Raw genomic sequence first — 14430 nt, 5'->3', positions numbered from 1 at the left:
TTTCTGGTTTCCTCCCCTTCAAGGTTTGCCAGCGCAAACTCCCTCCTTCGAGAGAGGGACTGTAGACTATACTCTATAGTCTCAAAACCACCTCCCTTCTCCAGGGAGTGACTGCAGGCTACCTCCCTGCAGCCCCCAGTTACTCTCAGTGAGGCCTTAGACAGCCCCCTCCCGTTCCTGTCCAGGGAAGCTTCATGTTTAATTAATCCCTGCTCCCTGACTCCTCCTCCAGGTGCAGTCTGGGCAGTTAATTGGTCTACCTAGCCACTTTATCCCCTCAGGTCTTGTGTGGGGTGGACACCCACCAACCTTGCAAAAACGTTATAAACGTTTATAACTTAATACATCTGTACGGTGCTTTAAATACAGGAAGTGCTATAAAAATGCTCAGCATTATTACTGACTTCTTGTGGCTCTTATGCAGAGTGAACTAGCCTGTCTGGTCATACTAGCTTTTTCAGGGATTGTATTTGACCAACTTGAAGAGCTGCTTTTTTAATCCAATTGGACCATGGTGGACGTCCAGATTTACTTAAGCCCCATTTTCTGGAACCCCAGTTTTGGGACAAGACTGTGTGTGGATATTTATTTCAGAACAAGAGAGCTGTATTTTGATATAAGTTAAGTTAGTACACAATTGACTTAAGTGATATTGAAATAGACAGATTTTATTTCTAAGTAACATTGTCCACACACAGACTTACACCGAAATAACTGAAGATACAAATTACCACCAATTTATTTATTTTGCTCCCAGTAACTAGGTAAACAAGCTCTAAATTGCTATGACCCAAAGCATTTAAATCTTTATAAGTTAAAACCAACGTCTTATACTAAAACCAGCAATTAAGTGGAACCAGATTATCGTGTGCACAATTATACATTGAGCAGCATGCTGCTCAATGTTCCCTAGCACCATTGTAGCATTCTGTACACAGAATGGCTCAGGAGCCTTCCACTTGGCTATCATCACCCTATTCACTCTGTTCAAAGAGTCCGAGAGAAGCAAAGGCAGAATTTCACCCTTAATTGTTTCCATCATCAAAAATATTTATTTAAGCAGCTCCCAGGAAATTTAGTATCTCATTAAATCTTGGTACCAGCTAGCAAAAAGATCTCTTTGGAACCCTGCAAGCCATGTATTTGATTGAAACATGCACACACTTGATGAATACCTGTTCTGTTCCTTCCCTCTGAAGCACCTACGCCACTGTCAGAAGACAGGATACTGGACTAGATGGACCATTGGTCTGATACAGTATGGCCTTTCTTATGTTCACACCCATTTTTTTTCCTTCTTGCAGTTCTCATTAGGTTTCTAGCGGATTCAGCAAACAGCAGGGGAGTCCTCCTGCTGATAATTTAACATTGTAAAATCCCAAACCTTAACCAAGCAGTGTGTAGCCAAGTGGATAACAGGCCAAATTCATCCCTGGTGTGAATCACATCAAGGATGAATTAAGCCCAATGGGCCTGATCCTCCATTCCATTACGCCCATTTTATATAGAAATAACTCAGTTGAAGTCAATGGAGTTATATCATCACAAAACTGGCTCATAGGAGTGGAGAGTCTGGCTCACGTGCCTCGCCCGACTTCAAAAGTTGCACTCACATGTTCACCTTCTGCTAAGGTTCTGTTTTTATTAATATACTTTAGCTATACATAAGTTACTGAATATTTACCACTTTCCTAAAGCAAAAGAAGAGCTACCTAACTGCAAACTATATCACATATAAAAATGCCCAGTTACTATCTGTTCATATGGCTGGACTGTTGGTTTTGTATCTGTAACAGACACATCAGAAAGGAGTTAGGAGTTCAAAGGATCTGCACATGCATGTGGAGAAGAATGTCTGCAGGAGGGTCTCTCTCTGCTCACACTCTAGCAGGAAAAAGCCATCTCCTTGACATTATGCCCATTCCTCTGCAATTTATGAAAGCCCATGCTCTGAAGCACCACTTGGAAGAGACTCAGACTTTGAAGTGAGGGTAGTGGTGGGAAGGGTGCAACTGTGGCAGCACCTGCCTCAGAATGGTCTATGCAGAGATCTGGGATGGAGTTAATACAGACGTACTCCCTGTAGGTTCCTTTCAAGGCTCATCCTCGTGCAGCCAGGGGCAAGAGAACGAGCCAATGGCAGCTTGTTCCCAGCAGATAACAAAAATATTCCCCTAAGAAAGTTGAATGGAAAGGTTAAGCCTTCTGCCACAAATAGCACAAACCAAGTGAAATGTAGTCATTTGAGCTGATCTGCACATTAGTATGCAAACTCATTTATCAGGCAGTTCAGTACTCTTCAGACCTCCTTAAACATTTCTTTGCTAACTAGCACACCTACCTAACTTAGGTCCTTCTGTGACCCCATCACCAGCCTCTGTCTGTGCCTCTCACAATCAGTAATGGATTTAGCATTTCAACAGCCCTGTTAATATTCCCAGTTTACAAAGGGGCACCTGAGATCCAGAATGTTGCATTATTTGCCCCAGGTCACACAGAGAGTTTGTAGCATTGACCATAGGACTCAAAAGTCCCAAACCACCATCCTAATGCTAAGATCATCCTTGTGTCTATCTAGAACACATGAAAGGCAGTGGCTGCTTCCATCTATTTGGAAGTTATTAATAAATTTGCACAGAATGTGTGGGATGACTGAACTAGCATAGATTAAATAAGAACAAGCCTGAACCCAAAGTTATTTTGGGGATTAGTTCAGTTTAAAAAAAAAGTTTTTTTTAATTATGTCTCTACTTCCAACATCCCTCATATCTAATTAATCCCTGCTCCCTGGCTCCCTAGATAGGAAAAAGTACAGACATTTTCCTGCTATTTCTCATTCATCCAAAACGAGACCATAATATTAGAGCACGAAAAATCTCTTACTGGTTCCTTTTATGAGGTTGCACAGACTTAAGGTCTGGTCACTGATTGCTCTCACTGAAAGTCTATGGCAGCCCTCATGTCTTTGACATCCTGTACATCAACCAATCTCCATCTCCTGCTTCAAATTTACCCCCCACCAAGACAGCATTCCAATGCTGACCTCTCTTTCTCCCTCTTATCTTTGAGCCCTCAAAACACTCAGTACCAGTTTTAAGAAATTCTCCTAAGGGTGTGCAATTCATGCTGGCTATTTGTTGTTTTGGACTCTTGGTTGTCTCTCTAATGACCTTGCTTTTGTGCCAAGTGAAATGAACCATTTTTTGCCCTCTGTACATTAATAGAAAGATTAAATGATTCTCATTTACACTAGGGCCATTTTCCACCACTCTGGTACCGTAAGGAGATTTTAAAGTGCATAGAACTGTAATTTATTTGCGTTCAGGCCTCTTGGACACTGCTAAGAGTAGTGTAAAATAGCATCAGTGTAAATGAGAACCAGGCCCTAAGTCCTTCTATGGGGAAAGTGAGCTGGTGCCCAGATCTTCTGATTTGTTAGTAATTAGAAATGGATGGTATATGGTTGTGGTTTCAATTGGTTTCATGCTATGCATGTTTTTAAAAACAAAATCCAACACCCTATCAGATCTAGTGTTCATGGATGTCTTGCTAGTAAAACAGTTAATCCAATTCCTTTAATGACATATTTTGCTTATCTGCTTTTTTTTCCCCTATTTTGGGCACAAAAAGCACATTCAATCTAATGTTCAGTGATTTGGAGCTTGCAATTTGTTCACCTCTGTTAGACTTCTGGTTCACATAATGTTTTATAAATTGAATACTCATTGTACAGCTGCTTCTGTAACTTGTTGTCTAGTTTCAATACCGCTTTTTTTTCCTAACACCACCACTAGTTATAAAATAAGAAAGTACTTTTTCTCCTGTCCATCGACTCACTTGAATCATTGCTTGTAGAGTAATTACAATTCTAAATCTTCTATCCTTTAATTAGTTTTCATGACTCTTCATTCTCTAAATGGTTTTAGGGGGAAAAAAATCATCTCTTTTTTCCCCTCAGACTTCTCTCCTTTGCATACTTATTCAATGCCAAACCAAAAATATTAAAGAACCCTGTCTGAAGCAGAGCTGGTGAAGATTGCAGAATGTTTTCTGTGAGCATTCTTTTGAATTTTTAAATTAATTCACTTTAACTGTTCAGACCTTTTTCTTTTTCCATAAATTTTCTAGCAAATTGCTATCACTGGTGGGCATGTCAAAAAAAAAAAAAAAAAAAAAAAAAAAAAAAAAGCAAGTTGTTAAATACTGCAGCATCAGAAAACAAAATTTCAAATCTGTAATTTTAAGTATTTCCATCAGAAACCAGACTCTAAAAGTACATGCATGGAGTCAGGGAACAGAAAAATACCAAGTGTCCAATCAAAATGGTTCTAATTTCAAATTCTGAATACATGGAATGAACTTGGGAACAAACTACATCAGGAATTAAACACAAGAATTATTTGCTGAATAATTTTGAATAAGAAGGAGAAATCCATTGAATAAATTATCTATTGTAAACTATTCATCCAGCACTAATTTAGACTAACATCGTAGCAACCCCGAGTATGGAAGATCTTCCTATCCCACCTCCCAGAACTCTTCTAACAAATCTGCAGCAGAAGGTCATGTATGGGGTCCAAAGGTCATTCAGGGCAGGGTGAGACAGATGGCCCAGGATTAGACAGTATCAAGCATCAGAGACTGGCTCACGCTTTGCCCTTTTAAGGTCATCTATATAGGAAGACATACATTATCAGCAAACTTCCCCAAGTGGGGAAAATGATGGAAAAGCTCCGATAGGTAGAGTGCAGGCAGACAACACGTGGGGTACAAGGCTACACAGGAACAAAATAGTGTTTAATTTTTATCACTTTTGCAGTAAAAATGGCCAATTCAAAACTGCAAGACTATTACAAATTCCACAATCAAAAAACCATGCATAACTATACATTGAGCCCTGAGTGTATAGCAATAGAACATAAACAAAATTATAAACCAGTACCTGACTCCCAAATTCTCCAGCATTCCGAGGCACTCATACTTAGTTAAGTGTCAGCATGTTGGAATCCTACTGGATCAGAGTGAGGTTAAGTTTTGTTTCCTAAAAGAAATATATGTAGAATTTAGTAAAACTCTCCAAAATATGTTTATTGATTTAGACTAAATGCTGTTTCAGTGCCAGTAGGTGCCTTTCATGGTATAAATCTCCTCACTTGTGATATGAGTTACTGGTCTCCTGCAGCTACCACCTCTAGGCAAGTTTGTATTCTATTCATGCTGCACTTAAAGTAGCAAGGCAAATTCAATTTTTGACAAGTGAGTGAAAGATCATTGACAAGTGAGTTTTATCATCATCGTCAGGGTGAGAAAACAGATATTCTAGATTATTTTGAAAAGCTTCCCTAAAGATACAGCTCTGTATAATATTAATTAATATAATAAATTTGTCTAGCGAGGTTTTTATCATGGCAGCCATAGCTGGAGTATCTGAGCACCTCGCAAGGAGTTAAAAACCCAATTCACAAATGGCCTGTGACTTAAGTTTCCTCCCTACTTATCCCATAATACACTGCTTGAAGGGGAAAGTCTGGCTGAAAACTAACAACTTTAAAGCTCTAAAATCTAGTTTTTAGAACATTTTATTTTAAGTGTGGATGGCTTGGTATGTCACCTAATTTCCTGATTGTGAAACAGTCAAGCTAAAATTCAGAGCTCAACTTGTAAGTGATTAAAACAAATTAAAAAAAAAAAACCCAAACAAAAATCTTTTGCATTACACCAGTAATGAATCTCATCTTCAACTTTTTTTTTTTTTTTTTTTTTTTTTTTTTTTTTTTTTACACACACACACACACACACACACACACACCTACTATGATTGTGTCTAATGAATATACCCTTTAACCATCTGCCTCCTGGAGCATTAAATGCAGAGGGCAACTCTGGAAAGACAACTCAAGTAAAATATAAACCCAAATGACATGGGCTGAAGCACTTGATTGTTTAAAAACAATTTTTTTCAAGTAAAGTTCATTCTGGTTTGATGCCAACGCATAGGGAAGTACAATATAAAGCACTAATAAATCATAATATCCACAGACTCTGCACATTTCTATTGTGTTTTTCTTCTAGTAGTATTTATGCACTAGAGGAATTAATTACAAGTATATTCTCAATTATTATTTATATAGAGCCATAAGTGTACATAGTGCTTTACAAAAACAAGTAAAGACAGCATCTCTGTTTAGGAAAGTTAATCTAAATCACGACAAGGACAACAGGAGTGTCAGAAACAGGGGGTGGCGGGAAATTACAATAATCTTGCAGGTGCTTCATGGTAAGTGAGTGTGACATCAGAGGCTATTGTAAAAAGTATGGTTCATAATCCTCCTTGAAGAAGCGTATCTTGAGAAGTGGTGCAGGCATCGCATGCAGGGTGCGAGAAGCAAAAGTGGATGGGAATCTGGGAGGCAGTGACCATGAGTTGGTTGAGTTCAGGATCCTGACGCAGGGAAGAAAGGTAAGCAGCAGGATACGGACCCTGGACTTCAGGAAAGCAGACTTTGACTCCCTCAGGGAACAGATGGCCAGGATCCCCTGGGGGACTAACATGAAGGGGAAGAGAGTCCAGGAGAGCTGGCTGTATTTCAAGGAATCCCTGTTGAGGTTACAGGGACAAACCATCCCGATGAGTCGAAAGAATAGTAAATATGGCAGGCGACCAGCTTGGCTTAACGGTGAAATCCTAGCGGATTTTAAACATAAAAAAGAAGCTTACAAGAAGTGGAAGGTTGGACATATGACCAGGGAAGAGTATAAAAATATTGCTCGGGCATGTAGGAAAGATAATCAGGAGGGCCAAATCGCACCTGGAGCTGCAGCTAGCAAGAGATGTCAAGAGTAACAAGAAGGGTTTCTTCAGGTATGTTGGCAACAAGAAGAAAGCCAAGGAAAGTGTGGGCCCCTTACTGAATAAGGGAGGCAACCTAGTGACAGAGGATGTGGAAAAAGCTAATGTACTCAATGCTTTTTTTGCCTCTGTTTTCACTAACAAGGTCAGCTCCCAGACTGCTGCGCTGGGCATCACAAAATGGGGAAGAGATGGCCAGCCCTCTGTGGAGACAGAGGTGGTTAGGGACTATTTAGAAAAGCTGGACGTGCACAAGTCCATGGGGCCGGACGAGTTGCATCCGAGAGTGCTGAAGGAATTGGCGGCTGTGATTGCAGAGCCCTTGGCCATTATCTTTGAAAACTCGTGGCGAACGGGGGAAGTCCCGGATGACTGGAAAAAGGCTAATGTAGTGCCCATCTTTAAAAAAGGGAAGAAGGAGGATCCTGGGAACTACAGGCCAGTCAGCCTCACCTCAGTCCCTGGAAAAATCATGGAGCAGGTCCTCAAAGAATCAATCCTGAAGCACTTACATGAGAGGAAAGTGATCAGGAACAGTCAGCATGGATTCACCAAGGGAAGGTCATGCCTGACTAATCTAATCGCCTTTTATGATGAGATTACTGGTTCTGTGGATGAAGGGAAAGCAGTGGATGTATTGTTTCTTGACTTTAGCAAAGCTTTTGACACGGTCTCCCACAGTATTCTTGTCAGCAAGTTAAGGAAGTATGGGCTGGATGAATGCACTATAAGGTGGATAGAAAGCTGGCTAGATTGTCGGGCTCAACAGGTAGTGATCAATGGCTCCATGTCTAGTTGGCAGCCGGTGTCAAGTGGAGTGCCCCAGGGGTCGGTTTTGTTCAATATCTTCATAAATGATCTGGAGGATGGTGTGGATTGCACTCTCAGCAAATTTGCGGATGATACTAAACTGGGAGGAGTGGTAGATACGCTGGAGGGGAGGGATAGGATACAGAAGGACCTAGACAAATTGGAGGATTGGGCCAAAAGAAATCTGATGAGGTTCAATAAGGATAAGTGCAGGGTCCTACACTTAGGATGGAAGAATCCAATGCACCGCTACAGATTAGGGACCGAATGGCTAGGCAGCAGTTCTGCGGAAAAGGACCTAGGGGTGACAGTGGACGAGAAGCTGGATATGAGTCAGCAGTGTGCCCTTGTAGCCAAGAAGGCCAATGGCATTTTGGGATGTATAAGTAGGGGCATAGCGAGCAGATCGAGGGACGTGATCGTTCCCCTCTATTCGACACTGGTGAGGCCTCATCTGGAGTACTGTGTCCAGTTTTGGGCCCCACACTACAAGAAGGATGTGGATAAATTGGAGAGAGTCCAGCGAAGGGCAACAAAAATGATTAGGGGTCTAGAGCACATGACTTATGAGGAGAGGCTGAGGGAGCTGGGATTGTTTAGTCTGCAGAAGAGAAGAATGAGGGGGGATTTGATAGCTGCTTTCAACTACCTGAAAGAGGGTTCCAAAGAGGATGGCTCTAGACTGTTCTCAATGGTAGCAGATGACAGAACGAGGAGTAATGGTCTCAAGTTGCAATGGGGGAGGTTTAGATTGGATATTAGGAAAATCTTTTTCAGTAGGAGGGTGGTGAAACACTGGAATGCGTTACCTAGGGAGGTGGTAGAATCTCCTTCCTTAGAGGTTTTTAAGGTCAGGCTTGACAAAGCCCTGGCTGGGATGATTTAACTGGGAATTGGTCCTGCTTCGAGCAGGGGGTTGGACTAGATGACCTTCTGGGGTCCCTTCCAACCCTGATATTCTATGATTGCCCCTGTAAGGATGTCTCACCAAGAGTTGTCATCAAGGAATGAACCTGGGACATTTGGGGCTAAAAGCATAACTCCCATCACTTAAGCCAAAGGAGTAGTTCCATTAGCTGGTAGCATTAGTAAACTCTTATCCCTTTCTGTTTACCAATCTCCAGTGGAGGAGGTGTAACAGCCTCTGAACCATATGAAAATGTAGCATGTTTTAACCACAAGATAGTCAAGACACTCAAGACATGTAGTAAAGAGCCATTAAATACATTGCTTTAAAAAGCAAGGGGACTTAGTAGCAATGAGCATTTTTCAGCCAGTTATAAGTGTACAGAAGCTATTAATGCATTTTGCCATTCAGTATCAACCACATTGGGACAAAAAAAAAAAAATCCATCATATGCAAATAGATATGATTTGTTTGTTTTTTTAAATTTTCTTCACCATTATTCTATTTTAGCTTTATTTCTCCTAATTTAAAGTTGCTCTGCCTTCAGTGCATGCTATTTCCTTCTCTGTAAAATGCCATTTAGATGCACTAATTGTGAACGTCATTCTGTTTCCAGAGAATGATAAATACATTGTTGCTAGGAAACTGTTTCCCAAAGACAATATTTTCAAAGGACATATATATATATATATATATATATGCAATACAGAGGTGTCACAAGGCATCTCTGTCACTCCGAATACTCCACTGCATGGACAATTCATGTGGTTTCACACTCACAAATACATACCAGGGTGCTAGCCTTTCAAGAAGCCGTGTATGTCTTCTTTTCTTACAAAGTAACAATAATACAGCCTTACAGCAAGGGGAGGCTTCCATGCCACCATCACTCCTCAGCTCAGGCTTACACTCTGAGCTTCCCTTTCAAATTACCTCTTGCTTCCTGTTGTCCCAATTACTTCATAAGCCCAGTGATTTCCGCTCAGGTGCTCACAGAATTTGTATAATTACCTCCAGCTGGGCCTGCAGTCTTCTTCAGGCTGCAGCAATGGCAGTCATCAGGATGCTGCTGATAGTGCCCTGTCACAAGAAGCTGAGACAAAACTCCCTTTCAGGAGGACTGTAGTAACAGCTAGTTAGTAGCTGTCTTTAGCAGATGGAAAACAATTTATATGCAGTTTTCAGAGTACCAGCCATGTTAGTCTGTATTCGCAAAAAGAAAAGGAGTACTTGTGGCACCTTAGAGACAAACAAATGTATTGGTCTTTAAGGTGCCACAAGTACTCCTTTTCTTTTTGCAAATTTATATACACCCTCCCTGTTAACTCTCTTCTCATTGTGCACAGCAATTTCCCCTGAGGGATTAGAACTTTTAGAAGCAATACTTGCACATATAATGTTTTGGTGCTTCTGGATCATTGTTTTCAGTGCTAGGGCCTGATCTCTGCCCTAGCACTGAAGTAGTATTTGTTGTGTGCTTAGTTAAGCAGAGGACATTATGTTGCCTTGGTGATATGTAAGTAGTATTGAGCATATTCAATTATGTGAGAACTTGTTCAACGATATAAAGGCCTGGTCTAAACCTCAGCCTTGTTTTTGGTAAACAAACCAAACAAACACCTTTTTAAAGATTTGTATAATTTAAGTGCCTTTTTTGGCTATCATAATGAACCCACAGTTTTTGGAAGGGAGATTTCTCAGCTGCTATGACTATGCCACGGGCACCACTGCTTATAAACTTCTCATATCCTGACGTGCAGTATGTTTTTGGGTGACCTTGACCAGGAAAAGTCCAGAGCAAACACACATGAATACAGAGACCCAGCAGAGAGTCTGCTAGGGAAGTGCAGTAAGATTAAAAGAGCTAGCCATGCATAGTTTGGCAGAACAGCTCAGACAAGTATGCTTACTGTGTACATGCATTGGAACAGTCAGAAGCGTAAGAAGGGACAAGAATTACTTTGGGTGACATGCACATGGGTATGACCTGAAGTGATGGGATGAAACTAAACAAAGGAAAACATAGCATGAATTTAAGGGCTAAATTTCCTATTGTTGAAGTACATTCCTTTATGTAACAGTTTATAAAAAGAGTCCCAATCCCTTGGGCAATTTGAAGTCAAATGAGATGAAGCTAGGCATCATTAGCAATGCTCCTTTGCTAAGGAATGTCATTGGGACTGCATGAGGTGTAAATTGGGAAAATTTTCCTAGAAATATATTACCAGGAAGTTGCAGGGGAGGTTCACAAAGTTTGATGCTAATCTATAAAGGAAACAATAAAGGAAAAGTTAGTGGAATATCTTCAAAATATCAAGTCACAGACCAGATTTTATTGCAAATGCCTTATTATGTCTGAGAGTGAAATGATACAATTTCAGGGACAGTGAGTTTAGGGTATGCTTTTGCAACTGTTTCATAGGCAAAGTTAGACTTATCTTGGTAGGAAGTGGCACTAATTCTGTAGATTCAAGCAACAGGTACACTGAGGAATTTTAAGCTGTAACCATATTGAAAAGAAGGGAATTCCAAGCCACAACCATAGAAAGAAGCCCACAAGAACAAGGCCACAGACCTCATTGTAACATTCCAGGACTGCTAGTCTCAGGCCTGTTGTGAGTTTGGCATCTCTGCATTCATGTTCCCATAAAAAATACTAATAGACATTTTCTTTACATTTAAAATTTCTTGTTAGTATTTGGATTATGAGCATACTGAAACATAATTTACCTGGGGCTACTAACCTTCCAATTATTGAGAGTTCAAACCCATATTGAAAACCGGAATCTTTACCAATACACAATACACATGCTTAAGGATCAATATTAACAGATCTTTAACCAGTTTGTCTAAACTCCAATTGACAAGCACACTGAGATATTTCATTTGTTTTGCTACCCACTCGCAGTAGGGCAACAGCAAGATGATGGCCACATTTGTGGACCCTTATTCACGTTGATGAGCACTTACTCTGTTGATTAGTCCTGGTAAATCAAAGTGTCTGATTAGGATCAATAGGATGCCTTACAGGAGAAGTAAATGCTCACCAACTTGAGTGTGGATTTCACAATGGAGACTCGTTCTCCTGGCAATCTTGAGAAAGCATAGATCACTCCATTGAATGGTCTGAAGTTCTGATATCAGCATTATGAAAAGCTCTGTATTCCACTCCCTCTACTCCCTTAATTTCCTAGTGTTTCTTGATCACACATGCTAATGATGTCAGAGTCAAAATGAATAAGCATGGTGACAAAGAGCAATTTGTTTAGTTCCCCCCTTGCTAACCTAAATGACCAAAAGTGATTTTGCTGCACAGAATTAGCCTGCCTCTGAATGTCACATGCATATGCAGCACAAGCATAATGGTTCCTGATCCCTGATCAGGGCCCAGTGCTTGGCCAAAATTATAAATATCCAGTATTACAAAAAACTATCCCATTCTATCCTGCCAAATACCATCTCTGTGGTTTTTAATTTTCACAAATGACAATTTAGCCATCACAGAAGTGTTAACATTCCATTTTGAAGAAATGGAATGGCTTGATGGTTATGATACATTAGGCAAGGATTCAAAAATTGCTGATGGAACAAGAAAAGGACTGTTGAGGGCTTCCAGCAATTCAGATCATGAGATAGTGTCATAGAAATCCTATCAGCTCTTCTTATCCACCAAAGACTACCTCATACAGACCTTCATTTCTCCAGTGAAACTAGAATTTTATTTTGTAAAATAGCAGAATCAGGATGTTTTCTTGACATAAGACATATTTCCCAACCCTCTTCGGTTATGATTGGTAGGAATACAACATTTCTACTGTACACAGTAAAATATAGATAGCTAAAAAAAACTATATTGAGAGGAAGCATATATTATAGCACCTAAGAAATAAGAACTGTATGGAAGTTTAATGAAAATTCAGTTTCTTTTTCCTTACCTCTCTCACATGCTTCTGACATTATGAGTTAAGAGAACCTGAGGTTTAGCAGTATAGTAACTGAAAGAACATTCCAAGTTGCTTGCAAGTTTCTTATCAGCCATGAATGTGAGCCTGTGCTTAAGTAATACTGCAATATATTCTGGCTACAGAGAGATAGGAGTCCTGTGATATAAAAGCTTAGCAACAAATTTTGCGGATTTTAAAATCGTGTTGAGATCTTGCAATGTAGAATAGGTAACAATCACTGTCACTTTTCTGTCCTCCAAAAGCTGGATTTTTGTCTTCAGTATAGTGGACTCCCTCTAAAACAGGCATGGTTGATCAACCACAATGCTGTTAAGGTTCACACCCATACTTTATATAAACAGGCTCCAAATCTCCCCTTTGAGGCTTATCCTTAAGACAAAATTCTTATTTCCTGCATACTCATTTGGTTCTCTAATTCTTCCACACCTGGGTTTACCCTTTGAACTTCTTCAATATTCATTCATCAGCAGCTTTTCACAGAGGCTTCCAAGTGGACAGGAACACAAACTAAGCAACAGTTTCAGGAGAAGGAGATAGGTATCAGAGAATTCTTCCTTTTTCAGGCTTTCTTTCCCAGGGATACAGAGTTTAAAGGTAGGGTGAGGGGAGGAGGAACATTTACACTGCCAGTCATCCAAGCTGGTGGTAGATCCTGAATGGGAGATTCCTTGTCTTTTCACAGGTTTGCAGATTGCAGACAATAGTCTTAAAGGCTCATGTGCTGAGCTAGTTTTTATTAAGAGGGAAAAAATGAAAGGTAATCCTGTTGAGGGAGACTGTTTTTATACGCTTGAAAATTATATATTATATTTAGGACAGGAGGATATACATAGACTGGTGATTCCAGACATGTGTAGACTCTTAATACCAAGATTATCTATTTCTTAGGCTGACCCTCTCCAAAGTGAGAAGAAGTTGTTTTACTGGCCTGAATTGTTTAAAGACATAGGAAAGCTCTGGCAATATTTGACTGAGAACTAGTTGACATCCAGGGATTTAGGGTTTGTATGTTTTTTCCAGTCGTTTCCTATTATTAATGAACCTTTCTCAGGGATTGTCTTGGTTGAGGTAGATTCCTTGGTTCCTAGTAAATCAGGCTGCCCATATATAATTGCAGTTTGTGAATATGTAACTAGATACCCTGAAGCTTTTGCCATAAAAGATATATCAGCTAACACCACGTCACATGTCTAAGTAGCATTATTTTTTAGGGTAGATATTCCCAGAAAGATACTTACAGACTATCGTCCTAATTTTATGACAGGGTTTATGAAACAATTTTGCCATATATTGCAAATAAAATGAATTAAGTCCTTTCTAGATTACCCCAAGCAGACTGGCTTGCTGAGCAGTTTAACCAGATCCTTAAGTGCATCAGGGAAGGATTATGACAAGTGAACTTGTAGAATGAGACTGCTGGCTATTTTTCATTTGCTTAAAGGGAAGTATCTTTGGTCTCTTCTGTTGGATTACTCTTATGTCAGGCATGTTATAGTCTGTGTCTAAATTCTTTTGTAGAAAAAAAATCACTTTTTTATGAGTTAGAAGTTACTTAGAGTAAATGCACTAATTAGTAGCTTCAAGAGACAAAAAATAAACTGAATGTCTCATATGCTTTGTAAGAAGCTTGACCACTTGTTTGGGATATTAATGTTCTCTTTAAATTTTAAGTTTTGTTTTGAGCAAGTGTTATTAAGGGAAATCGCACTGAGAAGCTTCAGACACCTCCACCATCATAGAGTGCAACACACATGATAATGGGCATATTAGGTACAATGATTATTAAAAATAAAACTATATTTCCTCTTTCCAATGAGCTTGTACATCTCTCACCTGCTTTCACATGTTCATGTGCAGCAAAATAACATCCAAGAAGTTGGTGTCCTCCCAATAACTTT

General features: G+C 39.9%; 1 long non-coding RNA gene across 2 annotated transcripts; it reads right to left on the bottom strand.

The window, feature by feature from the left end:
* Positions 1 to 4067: 4067 nt before the first annotated feature.
* LOC122465526 lies at positions 4068 to 9665 on the bottom strand. Of its 2 annotated transcripts, XR_006290442.1 has the most exons (4): positions 9420 to 9664; positions 8344 to 8347; positions 4943 to 5041; positions 4068 to 4671 (listed from the first exon to the last, which is right to left on the bottom strand). It is a non-coding gene; the product is annotated as an uncharacterized LOC122465526 (long non-coding RNA). The 2 variants fall into 2 exon arrangements; XR_006290443.1 differs by lacking the exon at positions 8344 to 8347 and having other exon boundaries at positions 9358 to 9665.
* Between the last annotated feature and the right edge of the window lie 4765 nt (positions 9666 to 14430).

Source organism: Chelonia mydas, chromosome 4, assembly GCF_015237465.2.
Source record: "Chelonia mydas isolate rCheMyd1 chromosome 4, rCheMyd1.pri.v2, whole genome shotgun sequence".
Taxonomy (NCBI): Eukaryota; Metazoa; Chordata; order Testudines; family Cheloniidae; genus Chelonia; species Chelonia mydas.
Note: the sequence above shows the minus strand (reverse complement) of the source record. Positions and strands in the feature narration are given on the sequence as shown.